Source organism: Bidens hawaiensis, unplaced genomic scaffold (assembly GCF_021521415.1).
Source record: "Bidens hawaiensis isolate Kalapana, Puna unplaced genomic scaffold, B.hawaiensis_p1.1 tig00000978_1, whole genome shotgun sequence".
In the NCBI taxonomy this organism is placed as follows: domain Eukaryota; kingdom Viridiplantae; phylum Streptophyta; class Magnoliopsida; order Asterales; family Asteraceae; genus Bidens; species Bidens hawaiensis.
Genome location: NW_027491058.1, coordinates 2111051 through 2135646, shown reverse-complemented (window position 1 = coordinate 2135646; position 24596 = coordinate 2111051).

Sequence of the window (24596 nt, the reverse complement as noted above, 5' to 3'; positions counted from 1 at the left end):
TACTAGAAGTTAAACCGTCCTGGATTATCACCCTGCTAAAAGCAATAATCAAACACGTAGGTTATATGCCGCAACGATCCGCAGATCTCAGTGTGGTTTACCCAACATAGGGTCACTGTGCGTGGGGGTCTCCCAAATAGTACTACCCGTACAAGCCTCCGGCCCATTCCCTCGGGCTAATGCTTGTGTAAAAGTTGGGACAAAATTTAGCAGTAAAACAAATCTTGATAAATATCACACCATAAGTAAAACCAGCATGCATCCAGCCCAAAAAGTTTATGTAAAAAGGGCTGCACGAAACTCACCTCAGTCCGTATGCAATGTGTATATGAAAGATAATCAATGAGATTGCACTATGCTAGAAATCACCAAGAACGCCTAGTGTATATATTAATCAACAATAAGTTATCGAGAAGAACAATGTAAAATTCGCTATTAGTATTGTGGACTAGTTAGGTGTTTTCCAACGTATTTGGTTCAACGTATTTGGTTCTCGATGAGTTAAGTTTCCTTTTAAGGGGCGTTTGTACTTAAATAACTTAATAAGATTGATGTTTTGTGTTTTGGTATATAAATCAACTTCCCGGAGTTTTAGTTACATTGGTTCATTATTCAGGTTTCCATAAAGTTTCCATTTTTGGAAAGTTCGAGTTTTCAGTTAGGTTTTGGGTTACCATACGACCATAGAATATACATTTCATCGACGTCAAAAGTTTAATGATTCTTATTTAAACAACCATGGCTTGTGTTTTCAAAAGTTGACAATATCGGTTAACCGGTGTTGTCGGGTTTTAACGATGTCTTGAAAAAATAATTTAAATAAACGAATGCTCTTGTAACTAAAACTTCTAATTTTCCAAAAACATATATTATACAAAATATGAAAGTTTTGTGTTGTACGGGTTTAGTACCCGCACTTTCGTTTATACCTTAATATGAAAGTCGTTTATACCTTCCTAGCACCTTAATCTTCAATCAAAAGCTTGAAAGATTGCTTGTATGTGTGTGTATGAGGGCCGATCGCAAGGGGGGGGGGGTCTAGAGGCTGCCGTCGGGTTTGGGAGGGAGAGAAAGAGTGTTAGGGTTTTAGGTTTATGTTATTATTTATAATAACATGTAACACTTTAGTCCCTCAACTTCCAAATGTTACTTTTCTAGCTTAAATAACTAGTTCTAGCACATTGAGTTAACGTTTATACAATGTTATCACATAACACATAAGTCTATCACATAATTATTGTTTTGACGTTTTTCGTTTATTCACCAATCGTTTGCGTCAACTCGTTTGCGTTTCGGTGCAATTCCCGAAAGACTACACATGTAGTAAGTGTTAAGCGTCATTTAAACCCTAGTTTAAATGTAATGAGGTGTGCGTTATAGATTCGGTGATCTTTAAGTTTGAATTGACGGAGTTGAGTTAACGGAGTTAACCTGAAATTGACGATTGTCACATTCTCGATGAGTAAAGTTTCCTTTTATGAGGCTTTTGTACTTAAATAACTTAATAAGATTGATGTTTTGTGTTTTGGTATATAAATTAACTTCCTGGAGTTTTAGTTACATTGGTTCATTTGTCAGGTTTCCATAAAGTTTCCATTTTTGGAAAGTTCGGGTTTTCGGTTAGGTTTTGGGTTACCATACGACCATAGAATATACATTTCATCGACGTCAAAAGTTTAATGATTCTTATTTAAACAACCATGGCTTGTGTTTTCAAAAGTTGACAATATCGGTTAACCGGTGTTGTCGGTTTTTAACGATGTCTTGAAAGAATAGTTTAAATAAACGAATGCTCTTGTAACTAAAACTTCTAATTTTCCAAAAACATATATTATACAAAATATGAAAGTTTTGTGTTGTACGGGTTTAGTACCCGCACTTTCGTTTCGGCAAAAATCGGGTTAAAGACTTAGTAATTTTGGTAAAATAAGTAAAGACTCAAATATGGTTTTATAAAATTATACTTACTGTTAGAAATCAAAAACTTCATAATTTTTTATTTTTCAATATGCTTGTTCGGTTTATGTCGGTTTACCGTAAGTCACGTTTAAACGCCAATTCTTGTCAAAAAAAGTGTGTTGTAAATATATAAAAAAATGGTTTACAACATCATAATAAATAACTTTATTTATAACTTCCAGAAAAATATCCATTTTATATTTTGAAGTCTTTTAGTCTTTAACAGCCGGCCCGTTCGTCGGTTTTGACGAAACAATGACTTTAAACTTGTAAACGGGCCTTGTTTCTAAATACACTTATCCTTAAAATTTTGTAGCTAACTTATGCCCATTTTTACTTAGAAGTTTCTGTTCTAATATCATATTTTCATAATTTCAGTTTTTAAGAAGTAACCGATTTCCAAAAATGCCCTTTCGTTATAATTTTAACAAAAACACACTTTTGGTTATCCAACTTGTTAATACCTTCTATAATACATAAAAATAGGTTGTTTTGGTATTTCTTGGGTTTTAAAAATATGTTCATGGCTGCGTTTTCGCTAACGGGCCCGGTTTTGGCTCTTTCGAGTCTCTGTTCGGTTATAAAAACAATGATTCATGTAAAACAGTTCCGGGTCAGGTTATAACTCATCAGAGTATTATGTTTAGGGCTGTAAAAAAAGATGTTAAAGTATCAATTAGGTTGCAGGGCTTATTTCTTAGTTAAGCGAGTTACAAGAGTGACGGTTTAAAAGGTTTTCAATATCCGGTTTTAGCATTATCTCTTGGGGCTGGTTTGTACCATGTTTAATGAGTTAAATAAATGTGTTTAACTTCTGGAAATTAGGTTAAACATCTAGAAGTTAATAGGTCACTTGTCAGGTTCTTTTTCAAGGTAGTTTACCCTTAAACGAGTTACCGATTGGTCATAAATCCAGCCACGGTTTTGGGGCTGCTCTCAATATGATTTTATAGTTTCAAAAATACATATTCTTTTTATAAACAGGTCCGGGAATAGGTTAGTCCATTTTCTTAAACATTTAACAATTCGATTCTTGGCAAAACTATCGCTTTTGCTTAAAACGATTTTTCCTATTTAACCCCACAAACCCCAAAATAGTTTAGGAGGCATATATGGCTATTTTAAATCACAATTCTGTTGTAAAACCAATATTCCATGTTTCACAATATCAGTTTTATATTTGTCTTATTTTCAATCTAAAAATGCCCTTAACAAAGTTTATTGAGCAAAAATTCATTCTTCACCACAAAACAAGTTTGAATCTATTCAAATGCATTGTAAATGACTTCTCTATAGTTTCATATTGATATTAGGGTGTTCGGAACCTTAATAGTGTCTTTGGTTCGTTTGGGCCCGTTAGCGCCTTTTGTTCGGTAAAAATAAAAACAATGTTTCACTTAGAATAGTTTTGAAACTGAATATATTATGAAAATATTATACTTAAGTCTGCAAAAAGATACCATATTATTACTTAAGTTGCACGGCTTGTTTCTTATTAAAATGGGTTACCAAAGTGTCGGTTTAAACGGTTTTTACCACGAGGTTACATCTTATCTTTTGAGGCTGATTTATACCAAGTTAAGGAATTAAATAAACATGTTTAACTTCTGGAAATCATGCTAATAGCCCAGAATTTAATATGCTCACTTATTGTTCGGTTTTCAAACTAGTTTGTCCTTAAACGAGTTACCGAATGCCCATTAATGTGGCCCCGGTTTTGGGGTGCATATAATTAGTTTTTAGAGTTTCAAACCATTATTATTTTCTGCAGGTTTTGGTTACTTTAACGAAGTTAAATGAGTTAGTTTCACATGTCATTTGTTTTGTTTAATGACCCAATTTTCGATTCAGGTTTTATGTTTGTAAAAAAAATCAGGTTATCTCTTGTAAGAAGTTAGGGTTCAGGAAAGAGTTTGTGACTTGTTTATAATCATGATTTTCCATGTATAGGGCAGGTCGTTTAATAGAACAACATATGGATCATGAAACACTTAGAATTAAGCAGAAAGAAGGATTAATACATAGTCACAGACATATACCTCGATCAGGTTCCATGGGTTCGGGCTTGCTAGTTCTGTGTCTGTGATCACTCCAAGAGCAGGAAGAGAATAGGTTTGGGCTGGGATTTTAGTACTATATTAGAATCAGAATAGGGATTATAACAAAATTGAATGGATATTCATTAAAGCATAACAGGTTACCAGAAATCTTGATTGTAGATGGAAACTTCGGTTCTTCAAGTGCTGCAACAGAAAGCAAATTTGCAGATGGGAGTTTTGAGCATGATGATTGAAATTGAAAGGGTTTATTAGAAGTGAGATCAAGTTGCAGAACATTGGGTGAAAAAAACTGCATGAAGCTTGATTGGAAGCAGGCTGAGGTCGAAGATGAGAGGGGCAGGGACTGTTAGACGCTAGTGATTGGAGAGCAGGGATTTTGAGATTTGATTTAGAGTATTTTGTAATTTTTCATAATATCTCTTATCATATATTTGTTATAAAATTCAAATAATAAGTTTAAAATAAATAATAAGGAACCAAATTTAATATAAAAAAAATAAAACACAGAGTTATGTAATTTAGATAATATCTAGCGCGTCACGAATCTCGTTTGTCGGTTTTTGCTTCATTTGATTCGGTGACCGGACGATAATATACGAAATCGTTGATGTTTGGGTTAAATATTTTTTGATACCTTATATGATTTAAATCATTATTAAATGGTTTATATGATTTATGAAATTTTCAGTTTCAGGTTTGTTTGGGTTAAACAAGTCTCGGTTTCGTTTTCTAAATTCGGGCCGAGCCCATGTTTTAAATTACGGTATTATTATTATTAAGCTTATCCATATCTCTATCAGGTTCTACGTAATCATCGGCCGATACCATTAGTTATTATTTCAACTGTTCAGGCCAAGCCCATTGACGTACGATCGCTTCCATTATTCGACTAACATTTCACTCGGTATCTAATAATAAGTTTTCTCTTTTTTTTTTTGTTTTTATAAAAAAAATTAGCCCCATTTTTGGGGTTGTTACAGCCTTCCCAACTTTAAGGAATTTCGTCCTCGAAATTCAACGTAGGTTATTTTAGATGAGAGTAACACAAATTTTCTCGTTTTATTTTACCGCTTTGTTAAGTTAATATACACGGCTCCAAGACGGTACCAAATCTAAGAGGTTGACAAATTGTCAGTAGTTGCCTAGAATGTCTAGGATTATGAATTCATCACAAGACGAATTAAATTATTGACGCCAACCAAAGGTTTAAGAATCACCAAGTGAAATATGATTAGTCATCTAGGCCTACACGAAACTAAATGACTTCAATGAGAGGTAATGTTGTAGTAATTAGTTTATTCGAGAACATAATGATTTAGCAACGAAGGTTATAGTTTGCGTTTGGAGGACTTTATTGACTCGAAGGAGATTTTAAAATAATATTGGAGGTCAAGTCGAAAAGGCACCGAATTCGTTATATTCCTCAAGATCGGATTAGAATGATGCGGTCATAATGCAGGCTGACTAGCTTCTACCGGTAAGTAGTCTCCTATATCAGGTTTTGAGATGTTTACCCCAAGGGTAACTTCATAGATTCAAAGAGTGACTTCGGCCCCTACAAGAATTGTTCAACATATTAGATTCTTGCGTTTAGAATAGAAGATTGTATTGTAGCATTTTAACTGAAGAGCTGTCATCTCACATTGTGGAAACTATCCATTTCAAGAAACATGTTTACGGAATGTATTCCTATCAAGAATAACGTAAATAGGAAAATTGACCTACTAAATACTTCAACTGTCATGTGGAAGCTCTTCGTACGATGTTATTCATGCCTCCTCACCAAGCAGGTATAATAAACAAAACAAAGAGTCTTCAATAAATGAAGTAAATTTCAAGAATGTTCATAATGATTATCAGGATGGATTCTATTTAGATGTTCGCGATGCTAGGAGAAGTGTTGTCTAAAGAATGCAACTTGAAGGTCGTATTCAATAGAATCCGCTACTTCTAATGAGTAAGAGGGATACGAGTACTCACAAACATATATGTATATACTGAAAATATGACGGATTCGAATGAGAAACGAAGTGATATTATAGTCGTCATGATAGTCATGTAAACGAAGTCGAATAAACAAAGTTACATATGAGGGAAAGCTATATCATTAACAGAATTACTAACAAGTGTCAAGTGATTCCACTAATCTCTTTAAATCTAAAGGCTGCAACTTACTACACAAGGTCATAAGTTCTACTACGTTGGACTTCCAACGTGTCGGAATGCATGTCAAAAATTTTTCCCTTAGACCGCGGTACTTTTCGGAAAATCGCACAAATATATCTAGTAGGTAAGGTGAATAATGTATCATGAGGATGTTGATTCGAGTCACGTTTTTCTCAACTACCGGTTTAACATACATAATTGGGAAAATATAATTATTAGACATACTATAGTTATATTAATTTAGAAAAGTATGTACGGATTTCATAAGTTATGAAAAGAATTTTTAAGTAACCTATTTTCAATATAAAGCCTATGACGCTGAAATCCATTTTGAAGAGAAATGTAATGATGGAACAGACATTAAGCAATCATCTTGGAATTACAAAATTTCAGATAAGACGTTAAGTCATTTTATTCAAAGGTTTATTGAATTTAAAGATAAGCTAAAATGAGGTAAAGAGTTTAAGAACAAAGGTTTTTTTTTGTTTTTTTTTAAACCACGACACTAAGTTTGTAGGTTCTCAGGAAAAAAAAAACTTGATAAGTTTTAACAAAATTTAGAAATAACTTTTATAGTCCCTTTTATAAAAGTTTTAGTCAGTTTTAATAACTCTATAGATCTAGTTTGTAGATTTTTAAGAAAACTTAGTTATCTCTAACAAAGTTTGAGGAGTTAAAAACATTTTACAAACAAAGTTGTTAACGTAAGTACATGTCAAGATGGTTATAGTGTCCCTAAAATGATATGAAGCTAAACTCTTAGATATAAAGGAACGCGTACGTAGGAAGAGTTAAGGTTTTCCCGGTTGAGGATGCAAATAAGGCGAGCTTGAATGATCCTTAGTCTAGGTTTTGGATACTATCTAGCAAGTTCCAAACTTCTTCTTCAGTTTATCATTGCGTATAAATTTCTTCACCACTGTGGGTTGACTATTAAATCTTGTATCATGAATTGGGAGTTTGTGATTTCAACATTCGCACCTACTAGGTAATAGTGCGTCATGAGGTTGATGAGGTGTTCATAAGGATCATTTGCATAGTCGTTAAAGTCGAAGAATTAGGGAAAGATACAGTATGGTGGAAAGGCTCCAAATTATTATCTATTAGTTGAAGTAACAAATTATTTTTAAGATTATTCATAGAAATATCTTGATAAAAAAAAACATTTCTTAAACACAATTCTAAAGGAAAATTTATAAATAATACCAATAATTAGGTGTTCATTCCCATTGTAAGGGTTATAGAATTAGTTTTCGATAGAAAAAAATTCCAAAATTTTCGCTTTCAATTTTGAGGGTTCGGGGGCACGACACCATCTTTGATGAAAATAATTCTTAAGAGACTAAAAGTTGACACGTCATGGTTGAGATGGAGTTAGCATGATTGGATAATATGATGTCAACACTTCGGTTGATTGGGCTGTTTTAGAGAACAATAGCATTACCCATTTTGAGTTTCATATACAAGTGGCTTGTCAAAGACAGCACACCGTCTACCTATTTCAGTAACCTTGTAGCATAGGTAGCAAGAGTTCACATGAATATGACAAACTCTTGACATCTTATATGGGTCTACTGTGTATTAGAGTGAAGGTCGGTATCTTCTCACGTCATGTGGGTTTGTTCGAACATATAGGTGGCTTATCACTATTGAGGCGTGTGCAAGTCAGGTAACTTGGCTATAAACCAGAAGTTATAGGTTGAGGATTGTTTGAGAGTATGCAATAATGAGGTTGGTGATGCTCACTTGTCTTTGGTCTAGTTTCACGAGTCCTAACCATTATATCCTATGTATAATATCTTCCTCGTTATAAAATAGTTACAACGAGGTAAATATCATGAAAAGAATGGCGTCAATGCAAAGAACGTCTGGTTAATTTCACGTGATCCAATGATAGTAGCCATGTAGAATTAACGCATACCAACTATGGGAGTGAAGTAGCCGAACGAAATACAAAAGTATCGCCAAGATAGGGAGAGTTCAATGAATAGAGGAAAAACAAAATCAATGTCATGTGTTCTTCACAAAGTGTCCAAAAATGCTAGACGGGTCTGCTATGGTCCTGAAAACCGTCCTATTTTGGTTGTCGCGTTGGATTCGAAGTTAGGTATGACGAAAGCTCAACACATATGTGTCAAATAAGTAGAGGGGTTCAACTTATTGGAATAATAACTGTGACAAGTTTTGAATATGATTACTCAGAAAGTCGCTTGCACTTAGCTTAAGAAGAGGAACCGGTAAAGTAGTGAAAGAGTTCATTAAGCTTTAGATGAATGGTACCGTCATGCCATCATTGTTGATACTCCAAAGTACTTTAGGTTTTGAATTAGCAGCATGCTCATTTATTATTATTATAATTATTATTATTATTATTATTTTGTTGTTGTACATATATATTCATGACACTTTGCAATAGTTTGTTGGAAGTGTTGGTTACATAACAGGATTACCAGAATTCACGCGCACGAGCAAATTTATAATTATGTTGATCACCCATAATTATAAATTTGCCTTGCATGGTCACTCTAGTTTTCTCCCATTAGGTGTTTTATATGAATTTTTGTTCATATTTATAGTTTTGTATTTCCCTACGCAAGCTTTTATGGCAGTCCTAGTAATGCAATATAGGCTCCTATGTTACTCAGTTTATGGCTTTCTATGGGTAGCGATGAAGGTAAATCACGTAACCTTCTTTGCTAAGTACAAGAAATAAATGCTTAACACAAAAACGGGGTCGAAGTCCCCAAATAGTCCCGAGCATAACACGCTCCAGTTAACATAAAGTTCCTTCTCCACATAAAATGCCCTCTGGCAATGGCATATACTCTCGAGTATAACTCGCTCCTATCAAATTAGTGTGCCAAAAATGACAACAATACTAATCACGTGAGCATAAAGGTCTTACAAGTATCCATAAAAAAAATCGATAGCTTATCATGTATGCACACTTTCAAATTAATAAGGTCATCACTTCATTGTTAATCCTCTAAATTATGTCTTAGGGTTCTATAAGACAATTCTTATAATTAGTCAATTCCAATAGCCAACCCTTAGAGTTCTATTGATCAAACTTACGTGTTTTCATATACCTAATTGGTCAAGGTCTTTGCAGTGTCAGAGTCTTAGCGAGTAGAGACCCTTAAAGCATTTCGGTTAAAGCTTAGAAATCTCTAATAAATTCTAATTCGCTAATACCTTTGGCTCTGATACCAATCTGTCACACCCTACCAGTAGAGGGCCTGGGAGTTTCAAGGACAAATCGGTACCAAGAGTAAGCAGCAGAATATTATTGATAAAAATAAGTTACAACGTTTGCACTAAGTATTTATGACAAGGCGTAACTACACAACTATCTCTTCTCTGACACTGCTACAATCCCGTGGTTGGTTCTACTAATCTTCTTGGAATCTAATCTTCATTGTTCAAGTTCGGCATACGCCTCTATCCTGAAGCATTCACGTTACAAAGCTAATCCAAATTGCTAATCCCCATAGAACCACCTGAATACATGCTAAAAAGTGTCAACTAAAAAAAAAGTTGGTGAGTTCGTGAGTTTAGCTCACATACACATAAAACAGTTCATTTATAAAAGCGCGCAAGTTTGCGTGTATGTAAGTATAAAGCATGGTGCACATCAATCAAGTCCACAATCAAACCTGCATCTAGCATAAGTATCCCCAACTCATACTAGAAGTTAAACCGTCCCGGATTATCACCCTGCTAAAAGCAATAATCAAACACGTAGGTTATATGGCGCAACGATCCGCAGATCTCAGTGTAGTTTACCCAACATAGGGTCACTGTGTGTGGGGGTCTCCCAAATAGTACTACCCATACAAGCCTCCGGCCCATTCACTCGGGCTAATGATTGTGTAAAAGTTGGGACAAAATTTAGCAGTAAAACACCTCTTGATAAATATCACACCATAAGTAAAACCAGCATGCATCCAGCCCAAAAAGTTTAAGTAAAAAGGGCAGTACGAAACTCACCTCAGTCCGTATGCAAAGTGTATATGAAAGATAATCAATGAGCTTGCACTATGCAAGAAATCACCAAGTACGCCTAGTGTATATATTAATCAACAATAAGTTATCGAGAAGAACAATGTAAAATTCGCTATTAGTATTGTGTACTAGTTAGGTGTTTTCCAACGTATTTGGTTCAACGTATTTGGTTCTCTGTCACACCCTCAAAATCCACTAATGGAGTTTTACCGTCAGAGGGTGTGAACTAACAGGATCGGAATCATTAGTTATAATCAAACCATAAAAACGTTTAAGTGAAAATAAGTGCGGAAGCGTAAAAACCAAAAGATAAAAGTTGCGTCACGCAGGACGACTTAAAACCCCATAACAACAGTTTAAAATCAGTATGCATAAACAAAAGCGTTTTCAAGAAATGCATGATCCTATACCGCGCGCCCGCCTCGGCTACCTGAGAATAACATACTAAAAGTGTCAACACGGGGTTGGTGAGTTCACAAGCTTATATCAATAAAGCGTTACGTTTGCGTTCAGCGTTTTGCGTTCAGCGTTTTGCGTTCAGCGTTTAGCGTTTTGCGTTCAGCGTTTTGCGTTACCAGATAGTGTTAAATCAATTATATATCTATAGGTAGCTAGCCTATAAAACAAGTATTACTAAGTATTCGACACCGAAGCTGACTGTTTATAATTTGCCTTGCCACGAGGTCTATCCCGACCATGGTATGTGTTTAGCCAAGATTACACCCACTCGACCTCCAGTCAAGTTTAGCGTTGGGTGGGGTTTGTCAAACCCAGTAGTACTACTCAACAATGACTCGCTATTATCCAATATTAAACGGTTCGATGTGAATGAAGGACATTAGTTATTGCGTTTGCCACTTAGTCTTTACAAGTGATATATAATTTATACTAACAAAATCTTAAATGCGTTTTCGGAATATGTTATCTCCCCAAGTGAAAAGCGTTTGAAAACAGTTTAGAGGGGTAAGTGAAACTCACTGTTTGCGAAGAATTCCCAAAATAAATAACCAAAGGATGCGCGTCACAGAAAAACTCTCTCTAGCGATCTAAAACAACAAAGAGATTTTTCTAAGTGTCGGAACTATTATCGAGTCTCTAGACTCGGCACATAATACCTATGCACACAATGTGTTTCGTGTTTCGTTTGTGAATCGTGTGTGACTTTAACAAGTACATTCGTGATACATTACATGTGTGAACAATTATTTACGTGTCATGTATTAATAATTTACATCACTAGCAATTACTCCCCGTAAGGGCAATTTGGTCACACATAACAATTAACTAGCAATTATTCCCCGCAAGGGAAATTTGGTCAAAACATGACAACTATTTAGCAAGTATTCCCCACAGGGGCAATTTGGTCAAAACATAACAATTAACTAGCAATTATCATGTTTCATGCATTTTCACAAAATTCAGCAGCTAGTTTCACCGAGACAGAAATTCTACTTGGAAGATTGTACTATTCCACCGATCATAGCATCTCAATTAATTTACCAAATATCATCAGAAAAGAATATATGTGTTAGGTTTCCAGAACATATTTTGTTGTATTTTTATTCCATATATATTTCTCATAATGATCAATTTACCACAGCAAACTCATAACAGTCAAATTTATGCGCAACAAAAAGTTATTTGCAATTCCCGTTAAATGAAAAATCCAACAAATGCAAGACCACTTGGGTTAGGTTCCTAACCCAACAAGCCAACTTCCAGAAGTGGAACCAACCCAATTGGTCTCGTAGTTCATGAGATATAATATTTACAAAACAACCTAACAGCAGGTCTAACAACTCAGCTTTGCACAACGTTTTTGTAAAATCATAAAGGTTAACTTTTACACGTCCAAAAATTGCAAATTTTTATTCTTTAGAAACTAGACTCAACCTAGTTTACTGTAGTATCAATTATCTCAACCAATTTTCACATTTACACCCCGTTACAGTCAATTGAACATCAGCAACACAATCTGTCCAGAAACTGTTTGCATCCAAACTCAACATATTAACTATCTATGGACCACAAATCATTCATATAACATTCTAGACACTATAACCACTATCCATGCATATCAATTTCACCATACATACATGGTTAGGGTTTTATTTGATCTCAAACTCAAAGACACAACAATTAACATGTAATAATATCAATACTAGTTATCAAATCATCATCAATACATCATCAAATCAAACAAAACATATAAACACAACTTATATAAAAAAATCGGCCCTAGGGTTTTTAAATAACCCATTAAAAATCGAAATTAACAATAAAGGATGCAAAGGATAGTCGTTTATACCTTCCTAGCACCTTAATCTTCAATCAAAAGCTTGAAAGATTGCTTGTATGTGTGTGTATGAGGGCCGATCGCAAGGGGGGGGGGGTCTAGAGGCTGCCGTCGGGTTTGGGAGGGAGAGAAAGAGTGTTAGGGTTTTTGGTTTATGTTATTATTTATAATAACATGTTACACTTTAGACCCTCAACTTCCAAATGTTACTTTTCTAGCTTAAATAACTAGTTCTAGCACATTGAGTTAACGTTTATACAATGTTATCACATAACACATAAGTCTAACACATAATTATCACATAATTATTGTTTTGACGTTTTTCGTTTATTCACCAATCGTTTGCGTCAACTCGTTTGCGTTTCGGTGCAATTCCCGAAAGACTACACATGTAGTAAGTGTTAAGCGTCATTTAAACCCTAGTTTAAATGTAATGAGGTGTGCGTTATAGATTCGGTGATCTTTAAGTTTGAATTGACGGAGTTGAGTTAACGGAGTTAACCTGAAATTGACGATTGTCACATCATTCCCATGTTAAAGAATTTTCGTCCCGAAAATTTGAGTCAAGTCGTGATGAGTGTCTGAAAAAGTAAGAAAAATTTTCAGTTTGTCATATCATCCCCTAGTAGAAAGAAATTTCGTCCCGAAATTTAATTCATACCTCCGGTGATTTCTGACGGTTTGCCTGGTTTCTCGGTTTTCGGTGTTTGGTCAGCCCTTCAAAAAGGTGAGGATACTTTTTCATCATTTGATCCTCGCGTTCCCACGTGAACTCCGGTCCACGTCTTGAGTTCCAACGAACCTTAACGATTGGAATTTTGCTGTGCTTGAGTGTTTTGGTTTCCCAATCCAAAACTTCAACTGGTTCTTCAATGAAGCGTAGCTGTTCATCAACTTGCAGTTCGTCCAAAGGGTCTACTTGGGTTTCATCAGATAGGCATTTCTTCAAATTGGATACGTGAAAAACATTATGTACACTGCTGAGTTCCGCTGGTAAGTCCAGCCGGTACGCCACCGGACCAACTCGTTCCGTTATCCGGTAAGGACCAACATATCGGGGGTTGAGTTTGTTTCGATTTCCAAAGCGAACCACACCTTTCCAAGGTGAGACTTTGAGTAACACTTGATCGTTCACTTGAAATTCGAGAGGTTTTCGGCGCTTGTCAGCGTAACTCTTTTGGCGATCTCGTGCTGCTGCCATGCGATTTCGGATTTGAACAATCTTTTCCGATGTTCTGGACCAGTGATTTGGCTGTCACCCACCTCTGCCCAGTAGAGAGGTGATCGACACTTCCGTCCGTACAGTGCTTCAAACGGCGCTGCTTTAATACTTGCGTGGTAGCTGTTAATATACGAAAACTCTACCAAAGGTAAGTGAGGTTCCCAACTTTTTCCGAAATCCAATACACATGCACGCAACGTGTCCTCTAAGGTCTGAATGGTGCGCTCACTCTGCCCATCCGTCTGAGGATGGTATGCTGTACTCATATCAAGACGGGTGCCTAGTGCGCTCTGTAGTGATTTCCAAAAGTGCGAAGTGAAACGAGAATCTCGATCATAAATGATTGAGACAGGCACTCCGTGTCTAGACACTACTTCCTTCATGTAGACGCGAGTCAGTCTTTCCATTTTGTCCGATTCCTTAATCGCTAAGAAGTGTGCCGACTTAGTCAACCGGTCAACGATCACCCAGATGGTATCGCATCCCGTCGGTGTTTTAGGCAATCCCGTGATAAAATCCATTGAAATGTGTTCCCATTTCCACATTGGAAGTTCCGGTTGCTGTAGCAGGCCAGATGGTTTCTTGTATTCTATTTTGACTCTGGCACAAGTCAAGCATTTGCTCACGTAGATGGCAATGTCGGCTTTCATGTTTGGCCACTAGTAAAGCGCCATTAAGTCATGATACATTTTATCTGAGCCAGGATGGATAGAATATCGGGACTTGTGTGCTTCGTCCATCACCAGAGTTCTCAACTCTCCGTACCGTGGAACCCAAATCCGGTTCTCAAAATATCGGACCCCGTCCGATTTGGTTTCAAGTTGCTTGTTCATGCCCCGCATGAGTTCCGATGGAAGATTATTATCTTTCAAAGCATCAAGTTGTGCATCACGAATCTGACCGGGTAATTTGGTATGAATCGTGAGTTGCAATGCTCGCACTCGCCTGGGTTTATCGGTTTCTTTTCTGCTGAGAGCGTCAGCCACTACATTGGTCTTGCCAGGGTGGTACTTGATGGCACAATCATAATCTTTAAGCAGCTAGACCCAACGACGTTGTCGCATGTTCAGCTCCTTTTGATCGTAGATATGTTGGAGACTCTTGTGGTCGGTGTAAATGGTAAACTTGGTACCGTACAAGTAATGCCTCCATATCTTAAGGGCAAACACCACAGCTCCGAGTTCCAAATCATGGGTCGTGTAGTTCTTCTCGTGAATCGGTAGTTGTTCGAGAGGCATAGGCTATAACCTTCTCGAGTTGCATCAGCACACAACCGAGACCTTGCATCAATGCGTCACAATGCACCTCAAAATTCTCTGTTCCCTCGGGAAGGGCTAGAATAGGGGTGCTACAGAGTTTGGTTTTCAACAGTTGAAAAGCAGATTCTTACGCGTCACCCCAATCGTACTTAGTACCCTTGTGAGTCAAAGCGGTGAGAGGTTGAGCAATCTTTGAAAATCCTTCGATGAAACGCCGGTAGTAGCCGGCCAGTCCTAGGAATTTCTGCACCTCAGTCGGAGTCTTAGGTGCTTCCCAGTTTTTGATGGCCTCTACCTTACCGGGATCGACATGGATACCATTCTCGTTGATCACGTGTCCTAGAAAGTGAACCCCGCGAAGCCAAAATTCGCATTTCGAGAGTTTTGCGTACAGTTGTTCCTTCTTCAACAGTTCCAGAATTACCCTTAAGTGTTCCTCATGGTCAGCCTTGTCCTTGGAGTAGACGAGAATATCATCAATAAACACAATCACAAACTTGTCGAGGTACGCCTTGCATACTCGATTCATGAGATCCATTAATACAGCTGGTGCGTTGGTTAGGCCAAAAGGCATAACCGAAAACAAAAGCTCTTCCTTTACCATTGTTTCCACCACCACTGCCACTTCCATTACCTCCATTGTTGTCGTTCTGTTTCAGCTTGGGGCAGTCTTTCTTAAAATGTCCCTCTTGTCCACACTCAAAACATCCCTTGGTTGTCATGGGTGGTTTAGGAGCACCCTTTGCTGCAAGGTCTCCTCTACATTTCTTTGCCTGGTGACCCATCTTTCCGCATCTCTGACACTTGACACGGTCACACGGGATAGCATGATGATAGTTGCACCTGTTGCACTTCGGATATTTCCCAGCATATCCGCTCGAACCCTGCCCGCTACCGTTGTTATTGTTGTTGTGACCCTGATTGTTGAAGCTCCGAGTAAATTCGGGCTTGCGGTAGTGTTGTTGTTGCTGTGGGGGATTCGAGGATGAGGATCTGGTGTTGTCAAACTTTCTTTTTCAGCTGCTCGGGTTGCTGTGGCTGTTGTTGTCAGTGCTTGGGTTGTCACGGGCTTTGATGGTTGAACCCCTAGGTGGTAGCGCACCTTGGGTCACTGCCTGATCAGTTAGTTTGTGAGCTAACCGAATCGCTTGTTGAATCGTGGCTGGTCTGGAAGACGTCACCATGCCCTGAATTTGCGGTGCTAACCCATCAATATACATTTCAATCCTCTTACTCGGCGGGTCTACCATCCGTAGACACATCACGGCCAACTCGTGAGAACGGGTAGTGTAGGCTTCGATTTCTGAACCCACCATCTTCAATGACCAAAACTCTGACTCCAACTTTGCAATCTCCTCTCTCGGACAGTACTCTTCTCGCATCATGTTCTTGAACTCCTCCCAGTTCATAGCATTAGCCAGTTCCAACCCAAGGATCTGCACGTTTGAATTCCACCAAGTGAGGGCAGAATCTTCAAGTGTTCCAGTGGCAAATTTGACCCTACTGGCAGGGGGGCAATTACACATCTCAAATGCCGATTCGGCCTTCTCAGCCCAACGCAGGAAGCCTATAGCTCCCTCGGTGCCCTTAAACGAACTGGGCTTGCAGTCAAGGTAATTCTTGAAGGTACACGTTCCAATTGGACCTCCAGCTTGGTTTTGGACATGTGCGGCTAGAGCGGCTGCCGCGTGGTCGTTCAGCAGGGTTTGGAGTTCTGCTGCAGTCAAGTTGATGTTACCGTGACCGTGTCCAGCGTTCCTTCTAGACATCTAGGTGTTATCATCCTTAGATGTCATCGTCTGAGGACACCTCTGAGTGTGCCTCCTCCTCAGCCGGTTCTTCCTCCGGTTCCTCTTCGGGTTCCTCCTCGGGATCTTCCTCGGGATCCTCCTCAGGCTCCTCTTCGGGATCTTCTTCGGGTTCCTCTTCAGGCTCTGCCTCAGGTTCGGCTGCGTTCTGAGCAACTTGCATTTGTAAAACATCGCAACGCTCTAAAGCTATCTCGGTTCGGGTCCTTGCCACTTGGAGTTACTCTTGCAAGTCTATCATCTCGGCTTGCATCTTTCTCATAATCTTCATCTGTTGATCACTAGCCTCTTGCATTTCCTTCATCGCCGCTGTCAGGCGGGAAATTTCCTCTTTAGTTCAGTTCCATCTTTTAACAGTCCGGATACATTCTCTCTCGTATAGCGCATGTAACCAACGTCACGCTCCAAACAAGAAACAACAGCTGCGAGAACTCGCTCCATAGGTTCGGTTATGGGTGGTAGGGTGTTGGGGTAAGCAGGATGGTTCGGGTGGGGTAATGGGGGAACTTTTTCACGATAGACCATACGTCTTATCATATTAGGGTACCAATCCCAGCTAACTTCGTTTTCGTACATGCCTCTGGATAAGCGGTACCTCTTCGGTGCAGGAGCTTTGAGTTCCGGGACTACTCGGGGTGGCGATGCGGTAGGTAACTGCGGTTCCTTCCCATGAGCATAAGTCATCGGATCAGATGATGATGAGGGTGGCGTCGACATCCCTACAGGTAAGCCGTGTATGCGCGCGTATGAGTGAATGAGTTAAAGAGATGAGATAACAAAGATTACACAAACATATGCAGTGCGTATCATTATAACTAATGGGTCGTCGCGGTTATAGTCTAGTATGCATGCAATTTCTAGTTCGCTATAACCAATGGCTCTGATACCAATCTGTCACACCCTCAAAATCCACTAACGGAGTTTTACCGTCAGAGGGTGTGAACTAACAGGATCGGAATCATTAGTTATAATCAAACCATAAAAACGTTTAAGTGAAAATAAGTGCGGAAGCGTAAAAACCAAAAGATAAAAGTTGCGTCACGCAGGACGACTTAAAACCCCATAACAACAGTTTAAAATCAGTATGCATAAACAAAAGCGTTTTCAAGCAATGCATGATCCTATACCGCGCGCCCGCCTCGGCTACCTGAGAATAACATACTAAAAGTGTCAACACGGGGTTGGTGAGTTCACAAGCTTATATCAATAAAGCGTTACGTTTGCGTTCAGCGTTTTGCGTTTAGCGTTTTGCGTTCAGCGTTTTGCGTTACCAGATAGTGTTAAATCAATTATATATCTATAGGTAGCTAGCCTATAAAACAAGTATTACTAAGTATTCGACACCGAAGCTGACTGTTTATCATTTGCCTTGCCACCAGGTCTATCCCAACCATGGTATGTGTTTAGCCAAGATTACACCCACTCGACCTCCAGTCGAGTTTAGCGTTGGGTGGGGTTTGTCAAACCCAGTAGTACTACTCAACAATGACTCGCTATTATCCAATATTAAACGGTTCGATGTGAATGAACGACTTTAGTTATTGCGTTTGCCACTTAGTCTTTACAAGTGATATATAATTTATACTAACAAAATCTTAAATGCGTTTTCGGAGTATGTTATCTCCCCAAGTGAAAAGCGTTTGAAAACAGTTTAGAGGGGTAAGTGAAACTCACTGTTTGCGAAGAATTCCCAAAATAAATAACCAAATGATGCGCGTCACAGAAAAACTCTCTCTAGCGTTCTAAAACAACAAAGAGATTTTTCTAAGTGTCGGAACTATTATCGAGTCTCTAGACTCGGCACATAATACCTATGCACACAATGTGTTTCGTGTTTCGTTTGTGAATCGTGTGTGACTTTAACAAGTACATTCGTGATACATTACATGTGTGAGCAATTATTTACGTGTCATGTATTAATAATTTACATCACTAGCAATTACTCCCCGTAAGGGCAATTTGGTCACACATAACAATTAACTAGCAATTATTCCCCGCAAGGGCAATTTGGTCAAAACACGACAACTATTTAGCAAGTATTCCCCACAGGGTCAATTTGGTCAAAACATAACAATTAACTAGCAATTATCATGTTTCATGCATTTTCACAAAATTCAGCAGCTAGTTTCACCGAGACAGAAATTCTACTTGAAAGATTGTACTATTCCACCGATCATAGCATCTCAATTAATTTACCAAAAATCATCACAAAAGAATATATGTGTTAGGTTTCCAGAACATATTTTGTTGTATTTTTATTCCATATATATTTCTCATAATGATCAATTTACCACAGCAAACTCATAACAGTCAAATTTATGTGCAACAGAAAGTTATTTGCAATTCCCGTTAAATGAAAAATCCAACAAATGCTAGACAACTTGGGTTAGGTTCCTAACACAACAAGCCAACTTCCAGAAGTGGAACCAACCCAATTGGTCTCGTAGTTCATGAGATATAATATTTACAAAACAACCTAACAGCAGGTCTAACAACTCAGCTTTGCACAACGTTTTTGTAAAATCATAAAGGTTAACTTTTACACGTCCAAAAATTGCAAATTTTTATTATTTAGAAACTAGACTCAACCTAGTTTACTGTAGTATCAATTATCTCAACCAATTTTCACATTTACACCCCGTTACAGTCAATTGAACATCAGCAACACAATCTGTCCAGAACTGTTTGCATCCAAACTCAACATATTAACTATCTATGGACCACAAATCATTCATATAACATTCTAGACACTATAACCACTATCCATGCATATCAATTTCACCATACATACATGGTTAGGGTTTTATTTGATCTCAAACTCAAAGACACAACAATTAACATGTAATAATATCAATACTAGTTATCAAATCATCATCAATACATCATCAAATCAAACAAAACATATAAACACAACTTATATAAAAAAATCGGCCCTAGGGTTTTTAATTAACCCATTAAAAATCGAAATTAACTATAAAGGATGCAAAGGATAGTCGTTTATACCTTCCTAGCACCTTAATCTTCAATCAAAAGCTTGAAAGATTGCTTGTATGTGTGTGTATGAGGGCCGATCGCAAGGGGGGGGGTCTAGAGGCTGCCGTCGGGTTTGGGAGGGAGAGAAAGAGTGTTAGGGTTTTTGGTTTATGTTATTATTTATAATAACATGTTACACTTTAGACCCTCAACTTCCAAATGTTACTTTTCTAGCTTAAATAACTAGTTCTAGCACATTGAGTTAACGTTTATACAATGTTATCACATAACACATAAGTCTAACACATAATTATCACATAATTATTGTTTTGACGTTTTTCGTTTATTCACCAATCGTTTGCGTCAACTCGTTTGCGTTTCGGTGCAATTCCCAAAGAATACACATGTAGTAAGTGTTAAGCGTCATTTAAACCCTAGTTTAAATGTAATGAGGTGTGCGTTATAGATTCGGTGATCTTTAAGTTTGAATTGATGGAGTTGAGTTAACGGAGTTAACCTGAAATTGACGATTGTCACATTCTCGATGAGTAAAGTTTCCTTTTATGGGGCTTTTATGGGGCTTTGACTCAGATTGATGTTTTGTGTTTTGGTATATAAATTAACTTCCCGGAGTTTTAGTTACATTGGTTCATTTGTCAGGTTTCCATAAAGTTTCCATTTTTGGAAAGTTCGGGTTTTTGGTTAGGTTTTGGGTTACCATACGACCATAGAATATACATTTCATCGACGTCAAAAGTTTAATGATTCTTATTTAAACAACCATGGCTTGTGTTTTCAAAAGTTGACAATATCGGTTAACCGGTGTTTTCGGTTTTTAACGATGTCTTGAAAGAATAGTTTAAATAAACGAATGCTCTTGTAACTAAAACTTCTAATTTTCCAAAAACATATATTATACAAAATATGAAAGTTTTGTGTTGTACGGGTTTAGTACCCGCACTTTCGTTTCAACAAAAATCGGGTTAAAGACTTAGTAATTTTGGTAAAATAAGTAAAGACTCAAATATGGTTTTATAAACTTAAACTTACTGTTAGAAATCAAAAACTTCATAATTTTGTATTTTTCAATATGCTTGTTCGGTTTATGTCAGTTTACCGTAAGTCACGTTTAAACGCCAATTCTTGTCAAAAAAAGTGTGTTGTAAATATATAAAAAAATGGTTTACAACATCATAATAAATAACTTTATTTATAACTTCCGGAAAAATATCCATTTTATATTTTGAAGTCTTTTAGTCTTTAACAGCCGGCCCGTTCGTCGGTTTTGACGAAACAATGACTTTAAACTTGTAAACGGGCCTTGTTTCTAAATACACTTATCCTTAAAATTTTGTAGCTAACTTATGCCCATTTTTACTTAGAAGTTTCTGTTCTAAATATCATATTATCATAATTTCAGTTTTTAAGAAGTAACCGATTTCCAAAAATGCCCTTTCGTTATAATTTTAACAAAAACACACTTTTGGTTATCCAACTTGTTAATGCCTTCTATAATACATAAAAATAGGTTGTTTTGGTATTTCTTGGGTTTTGAAAATATGTTCATGGCCCGGTTTTGGCTCTTTCGAGTCTCTGTTCGGTTATAAAAACAATGATTCATGTAAAACAGTTCCGGGTCAGGTTATAACTCATCAGAGTATTATGTTTAGGGCTGTAAAAAAAAGATGTTAAAGTATCAATTAGGTTGCAGGGCTTATTTCTTAGTTAAGCGAGTTACAAGAGTGACGGTTTAAAAGGTTTTCAATATCCGGTTTTAGCATTATCTCTTGGGGCTGGTTTATACCATGTTTAATGAGTTAAATAAATGTGTTTAACTTCTGGAAATTAGGTTAAACATCTAGAAGTTAATAGGTCACTTGTCAGGTTCTTTTTCAAGGTAGTTTACCCTTAAACGAGTTACCGATTGGTCATAAATCCAGCCACGGTTTTGGGGCTGCTCTCAATATGATTTTATAGTTTCAAAAATATATATTCTTTTTATAAACAGGTCCGGGATTAGGTTAGTCCGTTTAAGAAACATTTAACAATTCGATTCTTGGCAAAACTATCGCTTTTGCTTAAAACGATTTTTCCTATTTAACCCCACAAACCCCAAAATAGTTTAGGAGGCATATATGGCTATTTTAAATCACAATTCTGTTGTAAAACCAATATTCCATGTTTCACAATATCAGTTTTATATTTGTCTTATTTTCAATCTAAAAAAGCCCTTAACAAAGTTTATTGAGCAAAAATTCATTCTTCACCACAAAACAAGTTTGAATCTATTCAAATGCATTGTAAATGACTTCTCTATAGTTTCATATTGATATTAGGGTGTTCGGAACCTTAATAGTGTCTTTGGTTCGTTTGGGCCCGTTAGCGCCTTTTGTTCGGTAAAAATGAAAACAATGTTTCACTTAGAATAGTTTTGAAACTGAATATATTATGAAAATATTATACTTAAGTCTGCAAAAAGATACCATATTATTACTTAAGTTGCACGGCTTGTTTCTTATTAAAATGGGTTACCAAAGTGTCGGTTTAAACGGTTTTTACCACGCGGTTACATCTTATCTTTTGAGGCTGATTTATACCAAGTTAAGGAATTAAATAAACATGTTTAACTTCTGGAAATCATGCTAATAGCCCAGAATTTAATATGCTCACTTATTGTTCGGTTTTCAAACTAGTTTGTCCTTAAACGAGTTACCAAATGCCCATTAATGTGGCCCCAGTTTTGGGGCTGCATATAATTAGTTTTTAGAGTTTCAAACCATTATTATTTTCTGCAGGTTTTGGTTACTTTAACGAAGTTAAATGAGTTAGTTTCACATGTCATTTGTTTTGTTTAATGACCCAGTTTTCGATTCAGGTTTTATGTTTGTAAAAAAAATCAGGTTATCTCTTGTAAGAAGTTAGGGTTCAGGAAAGAGTTTGTGACTTGTTTATGATCATGATTTTCCATGTATAGGGCAGGTCGTTTAATAGAACAACATATGGATCATGAAACACTTAGAATTAAGCAGAAAGAAGGATTAATACATAGTCACAGACATATACCTCGATCAGGTTCCATGGGTTCGGGCTTGCTAGTTCTGTGTCTGTGATCACTCCAAGAGCAGGAAGAGAATAGGTTTGGGCTGGGATTTTAGTACTATATTAGAATCAGAATAGGGATTATAAGAAAATTGAATGGGTATTCATTAGAGCATAACAGGTTACCAGAAATCTTGATTGTAGATGGAAACTTCGGTTCTTCAAGTGCTGCAACAGAAAGCAAATTTTCAGATGGGAGTTTTGAGCATGATGATTGAAATTGAAAGGGTTTATTAGAAGTGAGATCAAGTTGCAGAACATTGGGTGAAAAAAACTGCATGAAGCTTGATTGGAAGCAGGCTGAGGTCGAAGATGAGAGGGGGCAGGGACTGTCAGACGCTAGTGATTGGAGAGCAGGGATTTTGAGATTTGATTTAGAGTATTTTGTAATTTTTCATAATATCTCTTATCATATATTTGTTATAAAATTCAAATAATAAGTTTAAAATAAATAATAAGGAACCAAATTTAATATAAAAAAAATAAAACACAGAGTTATGTAATTTAGATAATATCTAGCGCGTCACGAATCTCGTTTGTCGGTTTTTGCTTCATTTGATTCGGTGACCAGACGGTAATATACGAAATCGTTGATGTTTGGGTTAAATATTTTTGATACCTTATATGATTTAAATCATTATTAAATGGTTTATATGATTTATGAAATTTTCAGTTTCAGGTTTGTTTGGGTTAAACAAGTCTCGGTTTCGTTTTCTAAATTCGGGCCGAGCCCATGTTTTAAATTACGGTATTATTATTATTAAGCTTATCCATATCTCTATCAGGTTCTACGTAATCATCGGCCGATACCATTAGTTATTATTTCAACTGTTCAGGCCAAGCCCATTGACGTACGATCGCTTCCATTATTCGACTAACATTTCACTCGGTATCTAATAATAAGTTTTCTCTTCTTTTTTTGTTTTTATAAAAATAATTAGCCCCATTTTTGGGGTTGTTACACCATAGTGGTTATCCATTGGAGAGTAGCGATTGTGTCTCCCAAACTAATCAGCTTCGGTGGATCACAACCCTAAAATGACTTGTAGTTGCACCCACCTCGGCCCCTCCTCCTATCATCGACTTTCACAGAAGTAACCACACTTGAGGTCTCCCTCTCTCTTTCATCATCCTTCTTACCACCTCCACCCGCTCCTTCAACAGTTCTTCACGGCTTCTAGCGGGCCCTTTAGGAGTCAAGTTCTTCACAGCAGTAGCTATAGCTTGAACAATAGCTGCTTGAATTGCAGGATCTAGTTGAACCCCTTCGTTGTTTCTTGGGTTTCGTCCAGCTGCACTTCCTTCATCTCCCGTGTTGGAAGCTGATTCCACAAAAACAGTGCGTGGCCTGCCACGATGTCTAATGCGACTTCCTGCCCTGACGACTTCTCCAGCTCCAGCCATCGTATTCTATAAGGGAAAACACAAACATCATCACTTAAGGAACCATTTAGTACAAGGATAGTAAGGCTAACATGTAATAACAGTGGACAGCTGTGATTAGCTGATCACGTTACTTTCCGTGTCCTATACACTTTCTTTTATTAGTCCATTTGTGCTAAGTGCTACTTTCAAACAGTTAATCAATCAGATAATCAATTAATCCTATCTCTAACATTATCATACATTATTCAATCAGACCTTTACCTTTACTGAGCTTGCTTGAGTGACACATGGCATTCTTGAACTAGCATATTCTTTCTTTTCTTACTTAAATCTCATTCTCTGTTCGAGTTTAAGCATGTAGGA